The sequence below is a fragment of the Ovis canadensis genome, chromosome 13 (assembly GCF_042477335.2).
Source record: "Ovis canadensis isolate MfBH-ARS-UI-01 breed Bighorn chromosome 13, ARS-UI_OviCan_v2, whole genome shotgun sequence".
Taxonomy (NCBI): Eukaryota; Metazoa; Chordata; class Mammalia; order Artiodactyla; family Bovidae; genus Ovis; species Ovis canadensis.
This window is the reverse complement of record NC_091257.1, coordinates 85,487,652-85,500,127: the sequence shown is the minus strand read 5'-3', so window position 1 is coordinate 85,500,127 and position 12,476 is coordinate 85,487,652. Positions and strand designations below refer to the sequence as shown.

The 12,476-nt window shown below is 43.7% G+C and overlaps 1 protein-coding gene across 6 annotated transcripts in view; it reads left to right on the top strand.

Moving 5' to 3' along the window:
- CHD6 (chromodomain helicase DNA binding protein 6) overlaps positions 1-12,476 on the top strand; it is a 204,771-nt gene that overhangs the window by 92,148 nt on the left and 100,147 nt on the right. The gene's annotated exons all lie outside the window — the stretch shown is intronic.

Here is a 12,476-nt window from a genome sequence, read left to right as displayed (position 1 = left end):
TGGAGGAGGAATGGACAGGAAAGGGAGGTCAGGGTTTTAGGAGAGGCATTTCCGACCTGAACCACAGCCCCATAATGTGCTGAGTACCGGAGGTTGTGATATGACAGTTTAATGAGCTTGGTCAGACGTTGAGGTGTGATTTGAGGAGTGATGGGAGATGATCCTGGGGTGGTAGGGAGAGCCACATTATGCAAGGCCTTTGCTCTCAGCTAAAGTGTTTGGCCTTCCTCCTGTAGATGGTACAAGGGGCCTGGGGCAGTCAGAGAGACAGGATGCCCATCTGTGCAGTTTAGGAATTTCCACTGGCAGCAGTATCAGGGAAGACGAGGACAGCATTTAGTCCTGGTACCCCCAGATGCTACCAAGGAAGAGGGGGTGGGAATACATGTTCAAAAGGAGGAGGTCTGAGCCAAGGAGCTTGCAGAGGAGAAAGCAGAAGCAAAAGAAGCAGCAGGCTGTGCATGTGGGATGCGCCTGACGGCCGGCAGCACATTCTGGAACACAGGCTGTCTGTCGTTATGGAGTCCCTGTTGCTGACTTGGCAGGAGTCACGTTCTGCCTGTGCAGCAACAGCACAAATACCTGTGCTTCCTCCTGGCCGCCAGTGTGGCTCCTGGAGCTGAGGATGCTTTTATCTCTGCCACCCACCTTGACTCCCGCATCAAGCTTTCTCACGTAATTTCTCACAGCCTTTTGCTCTGTGTCTGCATAGAAAGTAGCTAGGAGCAGGGGCCCTTGTGCCTATGTTAACAATCAGGAAATAAGCACAGAACAATCCAGGTCGTAGCATTACATAGCAGCAGTGGATCAGTGATGAGCATGTAAGAACTGACTTCGTGTCTCTCTCTGGATCAGGGTTATCCAGCTAATGAACAGAACACCTAATAGGAATAATAATTTGAAGTAGTACAAACAAATAGTTAAAAGTAGTCCTTGCAAGACTTCTTTGACATGATAGGATTATATTGCTTTACAGTGGGATTCCTGGGACCTCCTTGTGGTCCAGTAGCTAAGACTTCATGCTCCCAATGCAGGGGGCACAAGTTCGATCCCTGGTCAGGGAACTAAATATCACATGTCACAACTAGAAAGCTCGCATTTTCAATGAAAATCAAAGATCCCGTGTGCTGCAACGAAGACCCAGTGTGGCCAGATGAATATTTACAGTGGGTTTCCCTTCCTTGGCGATTTTATGGTTGATTTGGTAGTTAAAACACTATAAGGGATTTTATTTACTCCTAGTAGCCATTTAGCCCAAGTCATTAACTGTATTTTAATTGTTGTTCTGACTTCTGCCCCGGTACCTAAAGGGCCATGCTAGCTGATCAGACAGAAATTACTTGAAAAGTTTTTATCTTCACAAGGCTCTTTTTATCCTCATGAAGGGTACATTCAAGAAAGAGTTTATATGTGGTGAAACATAAGCTAGAATCTGAATCTGCATTAATTACACCTCAAAGATTGTGACTAAATTTAAAAAAGAAAGAGGGCCAAAATGTGGTTTTGGTGTTGATGTTCAGAAAAGGTAGCCATGTGGCTCTGGCCTCCACACCACAGGACAGACCCAATCACCTGCCAGGGACTGAGCGACTGACCTGAATCAGTGCTCCATGGAGCCCTCTATTCATGTCTGTTTTACATACCGGGCTCTCTGGGGAGGTCTGAACAAAGACTTCCCAGACTAACACAAAGCCCAAAAGTCAGGGATCTCATCTAGGATTCCAGGCAATCCTCAGAGTGTCCAGGGGCACAGAAAACCAGTAGAAGAAGATTAGACTTTTCTTCCGTCCTTCTCCCAAGGCCCTTTGGAAGGGTGTCCGCCTGCTTGCAGGCAGGTAGAGAAGGGGCAGAGAAGGGTGTGCAGTCAGCACCAAAAAGTCCCCGCTGCTCCCTCCCTGCTTTCTTTGTGGTGTCTTAGCGGCATGCTCAGCCCACTAGTGTAGCTCCTGGCCCTGTCCCAACCCCAAATTGCAACCTCAGCAGTGCTTGCCTGGTGGTGAGTTGCTGCAAACGTCTTTACACATGATTCATTCTAGCTCGGGCCTGGCAGATCGGCATTGACACCTGGTTTGGAGTCTAGAGGAAAGTCCGCTGGCTGGGGTATGGGATTAGGGGTGGAAATATGTTCCCATCCTCACTGTGACTCCCTGCTTTCTCATTCTTTGTCAAACCGTTGGCAGTGCTTGGAACAGAGACAGACTTGCCCAGTTATGGCCCATTTACAACATATAGATTCTTACAAGGCGGTCTCAGTTTTTGCCTCCTGCAATTGGTGTGGTTTGTGTGATTTTTGCCACTGAGACATAAGGACTTGAATTTGAGTGAGGCATCACCTCCCAGTGCTCTCTTGTGCCCGCTCTTGCATCTTTGCAGACAGTACCCTCTGCTTTGTCTGGTCTTTGCCTGCTCTTGGCAGGTGAGTGCAGTGGTTCCCTTGCCTGGGAAGCTCCCTGCTTCCCCTCAAGTTGGAGGTAAGTGCGCCTCCTCTGTCTCCCATGGCACTCTAGTATGGTTAACTCTGTCACTGTCCTTTAAACACCTGCCAGTTTTTGTTTGCCATTGTTGAAGCCATGAGCCATGTTAGGGTAGGTCTTATAATCTTTTTCTCTTTTTTTTTTTTAACTTATCTCTCCAGCATGAAAAGGCTTCAGTAAAGTAAAATGTACATTAAGCCCCAGGAACTATTTAGAGAAAAGTATGGCGCGTCCCTCCTCTGTTTTGTGGTGTATTCATTATGCCCAATGTCCCTGGAACCCACCCACTTCTTGTTCACAGCCCATGACTGCACTGATGGGTCAGCGCCCCTGCCGTATTGCTCTGAATATCACTCCTGATTGTTCGCGCCATCACACTGTAAACTTTTGCAAAAACAAGTGTCGTTTTTTAGTTGATCATAATTTTCACTTAACATAGGTAGTACTTGACACTGGGTAGTAAGTAACATAAAGACATGCATTCAGTTGTACTTATCATGATGCTGTGAAAGTGCTGCACTCAATATGCCAGCAAATTTGGAAAACTCAGCAGTGGCCACAGGACTGGAAAAGGTCAGTTTTCATTCCAATCCCAAAGAAAGGCAGTGCCAAAGAATGCTCAAACTACCGAACAATTGCACTCATCTCACACGCTAGTAAAGTAATGCTCAAAATTCTCCAAGTCAGGCTTCAACAATATGTGAACCGTGAACTTGCTGATGTTCAAGCTGGTTTTAGAAAAGGCAGAGGAACCAGAGATCAAATTGCCAACATCCGCTGGATCATGGAGAAAGCAAGAGAGTTCCAGAAAAACATCTATTTCTGCTTTATTGACTATGCCAAAGCCTTTGACTGTATGGATCACAGTAAACTGTGGAAAATTCTTCAAGAGATGGGAATACCAGACCACCTGACCTGCCTCTTGAGAAATCTGTATGCAGGTCAGGAAGCAACAGTTAGAACTGGACATGGAACAACAGACTGGTTCCAGGTAGGAAAATGAGTGCGTCAAGGCTGTATATTGTCACCCTGCTTATTTAACTTCTATGCAGAGTACATCATGAGAAACGCTGGACTGGAAGAAACACAAGCTGGAATCAAGATTGCTGGGAGAAATATCAATAACCTCAGATATGCAGATGACACCACCCTTATGGCAGAAAGTGAAGAGGAACTAAAAAACCTCTTGATAAAAGTGAAAGAGGAGAGTGAAAAAGTTGGCTTAAAGCTCAACATTCAGAAAACGAAGATCATGGCATCTGGTCCCATCACTTCATGGGAAATAGATGGGGAAACAGTGGAAACAGTGTCAGACTTTATTTTTGGGGGCTCCAAAATCACTGCAGGTGGTGACTGCAGCCATGAAATTAAAAGATGCTTACTCCTTGGAAGGAAAGTTATGACCAAGCTAGACAGCATATTCAAAAGCAGAGACATTACTTTGCCGACTAAGGTCCGTCTAGTCAAGGCTATGGTTTTTCCAGTGGTCATGTATGGATGTGAGAGTTGGACTATGAAGAAGGCTGAGCGCCGAAGAATTGATGCTTTTGAACTGTGGTGTTGGAGAAGACTCTTCAGAGTCCTTTGGACTACAAGGAGATCCAACCAGTGCATTCTGAAGGAGATCAGCCCTGGGATTTCTTTGGAAGGAATGATGCTAAAGCTGAAGCTCCAGTACTTTGACCACCTCATGCGAAGAGTTGACTCATTGGAAAAGACCCTGATGCTGGGAGGGATTGGGGCAGGAGGAGAAGGGGACGACAGAGGATGAGATGGCTGGATGGCATCATAGACTCGATGGACATGAGTCTGAGCGAACTCCGGGAGTTGGTGATGGACAGGGAGGCCTGGCGTGCTGCAATTCATGGGGTCGCAAAGAGTCGGACACGACTGAGCAACTGAACTGAACTGAATGTAAGTAATGAATAAATAGGCTTAAAACATTGTAGAAACAGGTACGATTCTTAACTCCTGGATTAGAAAGATGAGAATAAGGTGTTTTTCTTTCTTCCTCGGGCTCTTGTTTCCTCCGTTTCTTTGTACTGGCCCGTTTTCCTGCTGGCATTTGCCCTCTTCTCGCTCCAGCCCTGACTGCCATGGGCAGGCCCTGGGGCAGAGTGACAGCAGCTCTGTACCAACCCGGGTGACTCAGGACTGGGGCTGCCGTCCCACTCAGCCCGGGAGGATGGTTTTCATTCTTTCCATTTCTTTGTTGGCCACACCACCGTTTCCCACCCTGGGTCTTTCCTCCGAGTGTCTCCTGTCTTTGTTTCCTCTTGGCTGCTGCTGGCCACCAGTCCTGCTGAGGCTTCTAGTGTTCAAACAGCTGCGGTTTGCACCTCTGTTGTTCCCTGCCACAGCCCTCTGTCCTCGCCCCATTTCTAGGCTCATTTTCTCATTTTCCCAGGGCAGTTTTTGGCTTTTCTCAGTGTCCCACTCAAGAATCTAAGGTGATTTTGCCTGTTAACTCCTGTTTTAGATCAAAATTCCTGCCTGATTTTCTTCTAAGGAATGTGGCCACGTTCTTTTCTCATTTATCCCCACTCCCCATTCTGTGTAATGTTTTTTTTTCTTTTAAGACTGTGTTCCTTGGTATCCCAAATAGGCATCTTGCTTCCCCTATACTGGTCCTTTCATCTCATGGGTACGTTTCAGCTTTCCTTCCTGTTTGCAGTCCTCTTATGGGCCAGCATCTTTTAGGGCCCAGCTGAAAGAAAACACACTATTTGAAATTCAGGCTGTTCATGCTTTCTGCTCTCTTTCTGGACTTAGCGTTACTGTTGCACTGATTAGGATTTACCCCTGGCACATTTCTAAGAAAAATATGTTTTATTTTGCTTCCACTGAGAGCTAAGCCCCTGAGACTGGGCACCTTGTTTGATGCGACTTTGGACCTTCCATAGCACTTGGTAAATACTTAATGTTTTGAAAAGCGAATTGTGTCTCAGTAGAGCCTCTCCTTATTATAGCTAAATAGAGTGAATCAGGTGGTTGGTTGAGGTTGGGAGTGATGTGAGTTGAAAATTTTTTCCCTAAGGGAAAAAATTAATTTCATGAGTTTCTGACATGAAATTGAATGAATTAAAATGGTCTTCTTTGAAGGATAATTTGAGGAAATTCCAAGAAGTTGGGAACAGATGGCTGTTATGGAAGTGTGTTCTGCAAGCAGATTTAGTTTATATCTGTGTGTTTCTGTATACACTGAATGTTTATACACACATGATCATGCTTATGCACGGTCTCTGTTTAGGAAAAAGAAATCCTGATTTTCCAGTCTTCTTCCTACTTTGATGTGTGTGTTTGGTAACACTAGCCTCTTTTTTCCCTTTTATTAGGATAGAGTAAAAAAAATCTGTTGTCAGATTTTGATGATAACTATTGTTTTTTTTTTTAATTCTACTGTTATCCCCTGTTCTTTAGTGCCAAAAAGCAAACTGAAGTTTTATTTCAAATTCCTTAATTTTTACTTAAAAATTTTCTGTAATAAAGAATGCTTTAAGCCCCCCATCCTTTTAACCGTCAGCGTGAAGTTCTGAGCCTTCTTCATCCACATGTTAATGTTTCTGTGGATTGGGTCCTGGTTAAAAACTGAAGAGAAATCAACATCTTTCCATCAGAAGCCATCTTTTTCTGCTCTTCATGGTAGTTAAGAATAAGAGACTATTTGAAGGGACCTCCAGTGGTTAAGAATCCACCTGCCAATGCAGGGGACATGGATTTGATCCCTAGTCTGGGAATTAAAATCCCACATGCCATCGGGCAGCTAAGCCCGTGGGCCACAGTTTCTGAGCCCACTCGCTCTAGAGCACATACTCTGCAACAAGAGAAGCCACTGCAATGAGAAGCCCTCACACCACAACCAGAGAGTAGCCCTGGTCACCGCAGCTGGAAGAAGCCCGTGCTCTGCAACTAAGGCCCGGTGAAGCCCCCCCCCCCGCCACAAACATGCAGTCAAATAAAGAACATTCTTTTAAGGAGAGAGAGGCGCCTATTTGAAGTTGCCTGCTGGTGAGGAGAGACCGTGGTTCTTTCAGTGTGGGTGCACTCGTGGGGACGCTTGCTTGTTAGTCTGGTTCGTACAGACTTGGAAGTAGGTAGGAAAGGTAGTTGGCAGTGATGAAAGTCTAAGGCTAATAAACATCTAGCTTGTTTCCAGAGCCTCTTCAGATTTGGCCAGCCGCTCTGGCTCTGTGGGCCTGTAGCGCTTGCTCTATACTGCTGTTCCCATGTTGCGTCGTAAAATCTCTTAACATTATTTATTCAGAAATATTATTGAGCGCCTACTACTATTGGGTGCCAAGGACTGTTCTGAGCGCTGGAGATAACATCAGGGAACAAAAGAGCCGGCAGTCCCCGCCCTTGTGGAGGGAGCCTTTGGCCATGCACACAGCCCATCTCCTCCTCCAGAGGTTTGCCGGGTTTTCAGCCTACGTGGGGTGTCAGGCCACAGGGCTAAGCTCAGAACTTCCAAAGGGTAGAAATAACTCAGGAGAGGCTGGTTTTCAACCTGGAAAGAGTAAAATTGTGTAGTGTGTACATGGTGGTAAGTGCTATGGGAAAAAAAACATCAGAGTAGGAGTGTTATGAAATTCAAGAATGAAGGTTGCAATTTTAGATAGGGTGATCAGTGTTGGCCTCACAAAGGTGGTATATAATCCAAGAACTGAAGGAAGTAAAGGAGTGAGGGAGTCGTGTAGGGAGAAGAGCATTTCAGGCAGACGGACTAGCAGAGTTCTGAAGGTGGAAACGTGCCTGGTGTGTATGTGGGACAGACAAGGAGTTGAAAGGTGACAGAGGAGGTGAGAGGCTGGGGATGCATTCCGTGGGCTTCTGAAGACCTTTGGGAGACTTTAGGTTTTACTCCCAAGTTGAAAGAAAAGCATTTTAAGCAGTGTAAGCAAAAGGATGACTTAAATGAAGGGGCCATTCTGATAGTTGTGTTGAGAATAGACCAGTAGGACAGGCAGGGTAACAAAGTGACTACTTAAGAGATGATTGGGAATAATCTGGGTGAGAGATGAAGGTGGTTTAGACCAGGGTAGAAGCAGTGGAGGTGGTGAGGAATGGCTGGGTTCTGAACATACTTTGAAGGTAAACTCAACAGGATCTCTTGGCTGATGAGATAGGGTATGTGGCGCGAAAAGAGAGGAATTGGGAATTACAGGATTTGGGGGTTGAACTTCCAGAGGGACAGAGGTCTTTTTAATCCAGTTGTAAGAAAACTGTAGTTTGAAGGGGTAGGGTTGGTGGCTTGGCTAAGAGACTAGGAGTTTGGTTAGTGGACATCTGAAGTGTGATATATTTCTGAAATCGTCAGGTGGTGATGACAAATAACAGTTGGATAAAGGAATCTGTAATTATGGGGTTCTAAGCTGGATTAAATAAATATGGCAGTCCGGACAACATGCACACACGCGAGTTAAGTTGCTTCAGTCATGTCTGACTCGTTGTGACCACGTGGACAGTAGTCCGTCAGGCTCCTCTGTCCGTGGGATTCTCTAGGCAAGAACACTGGAGGGGATTGCCATGCCTTCCTCCAGGAGATCTTCCTGACCCAGGGATAGAACCTGCATCTCTTGCATCTCCTACATTGACAGGCGGCTCTTTATTACTAGCACCACCTGGGAAGCCCAGGATAAATAAATATGGCAGGCAAGACACATAGAGCCAGTATTTAAAACCATGAGACTGGATGGGATCACCTAGAGAATGAATATAGATAAAAAAGAAAGCTCCAAAACTAGGCCCTAGGGAACTGCAGAAATAAGAGTTAGCGTTGGAGGATTCTATTTTCAGGTAAGAAATAGTCGGGCATGGCAGGCCAACACTTGCTGCAAGGGGGAAGAAAAAGGTAACTTGCAAAGAACATATTTTTAAAGACATCAGATAGCTGTGGAAGCAGCAAGAATGAGATGCACTAAAATTCCAGACAGAGAAGAGCTCTTCCTAGATGAGCTGACCGTTGCTAACTGTTTTCTTCTCTGGAGCATTCTGTAATTCTGGGCAAGAGCTGAGCACCAGGCTGGGCCCAAACAGAGACCTACTCTGGGTTGACGAGAAACCATCTGACCCTGATGGTGGTTCATCAGCAGGGCTGATGAAATGATTGGGAACTAGAGAAATCCCCAAAGCAAGGAGCCTTCCCCAGAAGACATTAGCTGAGTTCTGGGGTAGTACAAGAAGTAGGTGGCCGAACCAGAATGCAGATTGAAATCTCAAACTCTTGCGTTACTTAGGAGATAAACTCTCACTGAAAGGATGGGTCTACTGCAAAACAAAACTGACTCTCCCTTAAGAGAGATTGTTAACCTGCTTGGGATTGGAAAACTCAGGGCTGAGGAGTAAAAAGACCTGCCGAGCTTACAGTCAAGTGACCATGGGCATTTGTTCTCAAGGAATAGATCAAACGAGATGGACTGAGTCTTAACAGAACGGTGACCCAGTCCTGACCCAGCAGAGCCTGATTGGACTGGACCAGTGGGACCTTCTCCCTGTTCATCAAGGAGAAAATAGGAAGCATTTGGAGCTGCTGTGATTCTTTTGTTGACAATATTCACCATGCAATAAAACATTATTAGACATTGAAAAGGCTGGGAAATTGACTAACAATTAGGAATGTTAATGGAAACAAAGCCCAGATGATCCAGATAATGGAGTTAGCAGAAAAAAAATTTTTGAATTACTATGATTAATGAGTTAAAGAAAATAGAGGAAAAGATGGACAAAATAAGTTTTAAAGTAAAGAATTCCAACCGAGAATTGAAGCTATAAAGAGAATCAGATCAACTCTGTAAAACTGAAAATTTGTAAAATTCAAAGCACAATAGGTAAGTTTAAAGCAGATTAGATATAATAGAAGATAAGATTAGTGACTTTGAAGACAGATCAGTAGAAAGTTTCTAAACTGACACACAGAAAAGTGAATGGAAAGAACAGAGCAAAGCATAAATGCACAGAGAGACCACTGGGATGCAGTGAAAAGGCGTGATGCTCTGCTCAGCATCCGAAATACAGAAAAGGAAAGGTCAGTCACTTAGTCACGTCCAACTCTTTGTGACCCCATGGACTGTAGCCTGCCAGTCTCCTCTGTCCATGGGATTCTCCAGAATACTGGAGTAGATTGCCATTTCCTCCTCCAGGAGATCTTCTCCACCCTGGGATCACACCTGGGTCAGTGAAGAGCCAGAAAGTCCCCAAAACTGATGGAAGATATCAATCAGTAGATTCAATGTTAGGTAACCCCCAAGCAGGAAAAACACACAGAAGAAAACCATACCTAGGCATATCTTAAACTGTACAAACCAGATACTAAAAGAATATCTTATAAATCACTAGATAAAAACTGACAGCTAATATTATTTTAAATGGTATAGTATTGAATACCTTCCCTCTGAATTAGCAAGTAAGAAAAAGATTCCACTATTCTCATTTATATTCAGAAGTACGTTGGAGGTCCTGCACTAAAGAAAGGGAAGAAATAGAGGCATGCTTTGTTTTATTGTTCTTTGATATAGTGCACTTTACAGATACTTCTCTTTTTTTTAAGTTTGAAGGTTTGTGGTAACATTGGATCAAACAAATGTATTGGCACCATTTATAATATGCTAATATTACAATATACCTTTTACAGTATACTTATTTTATAAACTAGCAACATCAAATCAGGAATGGAAAATTGTAAATGCCACTTATGATAGTATCAAGGTATTAGATACCCTGAAGTAACTCTCAAAAGATATATAAGCCCTCTTTATGAAAAACATGGCTGAAACAAATGAAAGAAGCCCTAAGTAAATGGAGTGATATATGATATACATGTATTCAGAATTAAGCTATCTGTAATTCAGTCCCAGTCCAAATCTAGGCAGAGTGCTTTTTTGGTGGAAATTGACGATGGAAATACAGATCTACCCTATCCAAGGCAATCTTGAAAAGGAAGAACCCAGGTGGAAGACTTAGAATCCATACTTTGTAATCAGTTTACTAAAATGAAGACAGGGTAGTGTTGCCATAAGAGCACATAGACCAGTGGGCCAGAAATAAAGCTGTATGTGGGTATGGAGCACTTGAAACAGCCTAGTTCGAACTGAGATCTGCTCAACAAAGTACAGAACAGATTTTTAAAGACTCAGTGTGAGAAGAAGAGTATAAACTAGTTCATTAATAATTTTATATTGATCGCATGTTGAAATGATATTTTGGCTATGTTAGAATATTGTTAAAATCAAATTCATCTGTTTTTAAATGTGGCTGCTGTTGTCATTCAGTCGCTGAGTCATCATGTCCAACTCTTTACAATCCCATGAGCTGCACCACACCAGGCTTCCCTGTTTTTCTCTCTCTCTCCTGGAGTTTGTTCAAACTCACGTCCATTGAGTCAGTGATGTCTTCCAACCGTCTTATCCTCTGTCGCCCCTCTCTCCTCTTGTCTTCAACCTTTCCCAGCATAAATGTGGCTATAAGGAAATTTAAAACTATGTATGTGGCTTATTTGTGGCTTTGGTGGCAGCAAAGATTCGTTCAATGGACATAAAAATACAAAAGAGAAAAAAAGGTGAATCATATAGAACTTCTCTTCATCAAAAGACACATCTCCAGTTTGAGAGGGTGAACCATAGATTGATAGAAAAAGTATAGATCATAACAGAGGACTCTTATTCAGAAATATATAAAGATATAAACTCTTGCAAATATAAAGAACTCTTGACAATTAAAAAAAAGGACAATTTTAAAAATAGGCAAATGACTGGAATAGAAGCCTCATAGGGCCAATAAGCACAAGCTGGAATCAAGATTGCCAGGAGAAATAACAATAACCTCAGATATGCAGATGATTCCACCTTTATGGCAGAAAATGAAGAGGAACTAAAAAGCCTTTTGATGAAAGTGAAAGAGGAGAGTGAAAAAGTTGGTTTAAAGCTCAACATTCAGAAAACGAAGATCATGGCATCTGGTCCCATCACTTCGTGGGAAATAGATGGGGAAACAGTGTCAGACTTTATTTTTTTGGGCTCCAAAATCACTGCAGATGGTGATTGCAGCCATGAAATTAAAAGATGCTTACTCCTTGGAAGGGAAGTTATGAGCAACCTAGATAGCATATTCAAAAGCAGAGACATTATTTTGCCAACAAAGGTCCGTCTAGTCAAGGCTATAGTTTTTCCTGTGGTCATGTATGGATGTGAGAGTTGGACTGTGAAGAAAGCTGTGATGGATGTGAGTTTGAGTGAACTCCGGGAGTTGGTGATGGACAGGGAGGCCTGGTGTGCTGTGACTCATGGGGTCGCAAAGAGTCGGACACAACTGAGTGACTGAACTGAGGGCCAATAAGCATATGAAAAGATGCTCAGTACCTTCTAATTATCAGAGAAATGTGAATTAAGGAGGGGATGTGATAGTTGAACTGTAAAGAAAGCTGAGTGCTGAAGAATTGATGCCTTTGAACTATGGTGTTGGAGAAAACTCTTGAGAGTCCCTTGGACTGCAGGGAGATCCAGCCAGTCCATCCTAAAGGATATCAGTCCTGGGTGTTCATCGGAAGGACTGACGTTGAAGCTGAAACTCCAATACTTTGGCTACCTTATGCAAAGAGCTGAATCATTTGAAAAGACCCTGATGCTGGGAGGCATTGAAAGCAGAAGGAGGAGACAACAGAGGATGAGGTGTCACTGACTCAATGGACATGAGTTTGGGTAAATTCCGGGAGTTGGTGATGGACAGGGAGGCCTAATGTGTTGCAGTCCATGGGGTCCCAAAGAGTCGGATGTAACTGAACTGAACTGAGTACACATCCATTGGAATGGCTGAAGTTTTCAATACTCAATGATATCAAGTCAGTTAGAACTCCCATGCACTGCTGCTGGACGTAAAAATGGTTGCAGCTACTTTGGAAAAAGTTCTGACAGTATCCCTCAAAACTAAACATATAACCAACCTCATAACCTAGCAATTGCATTCCTGTGTATATATCCAAGGTAAGCAAGTGCATTTATATGAACATTG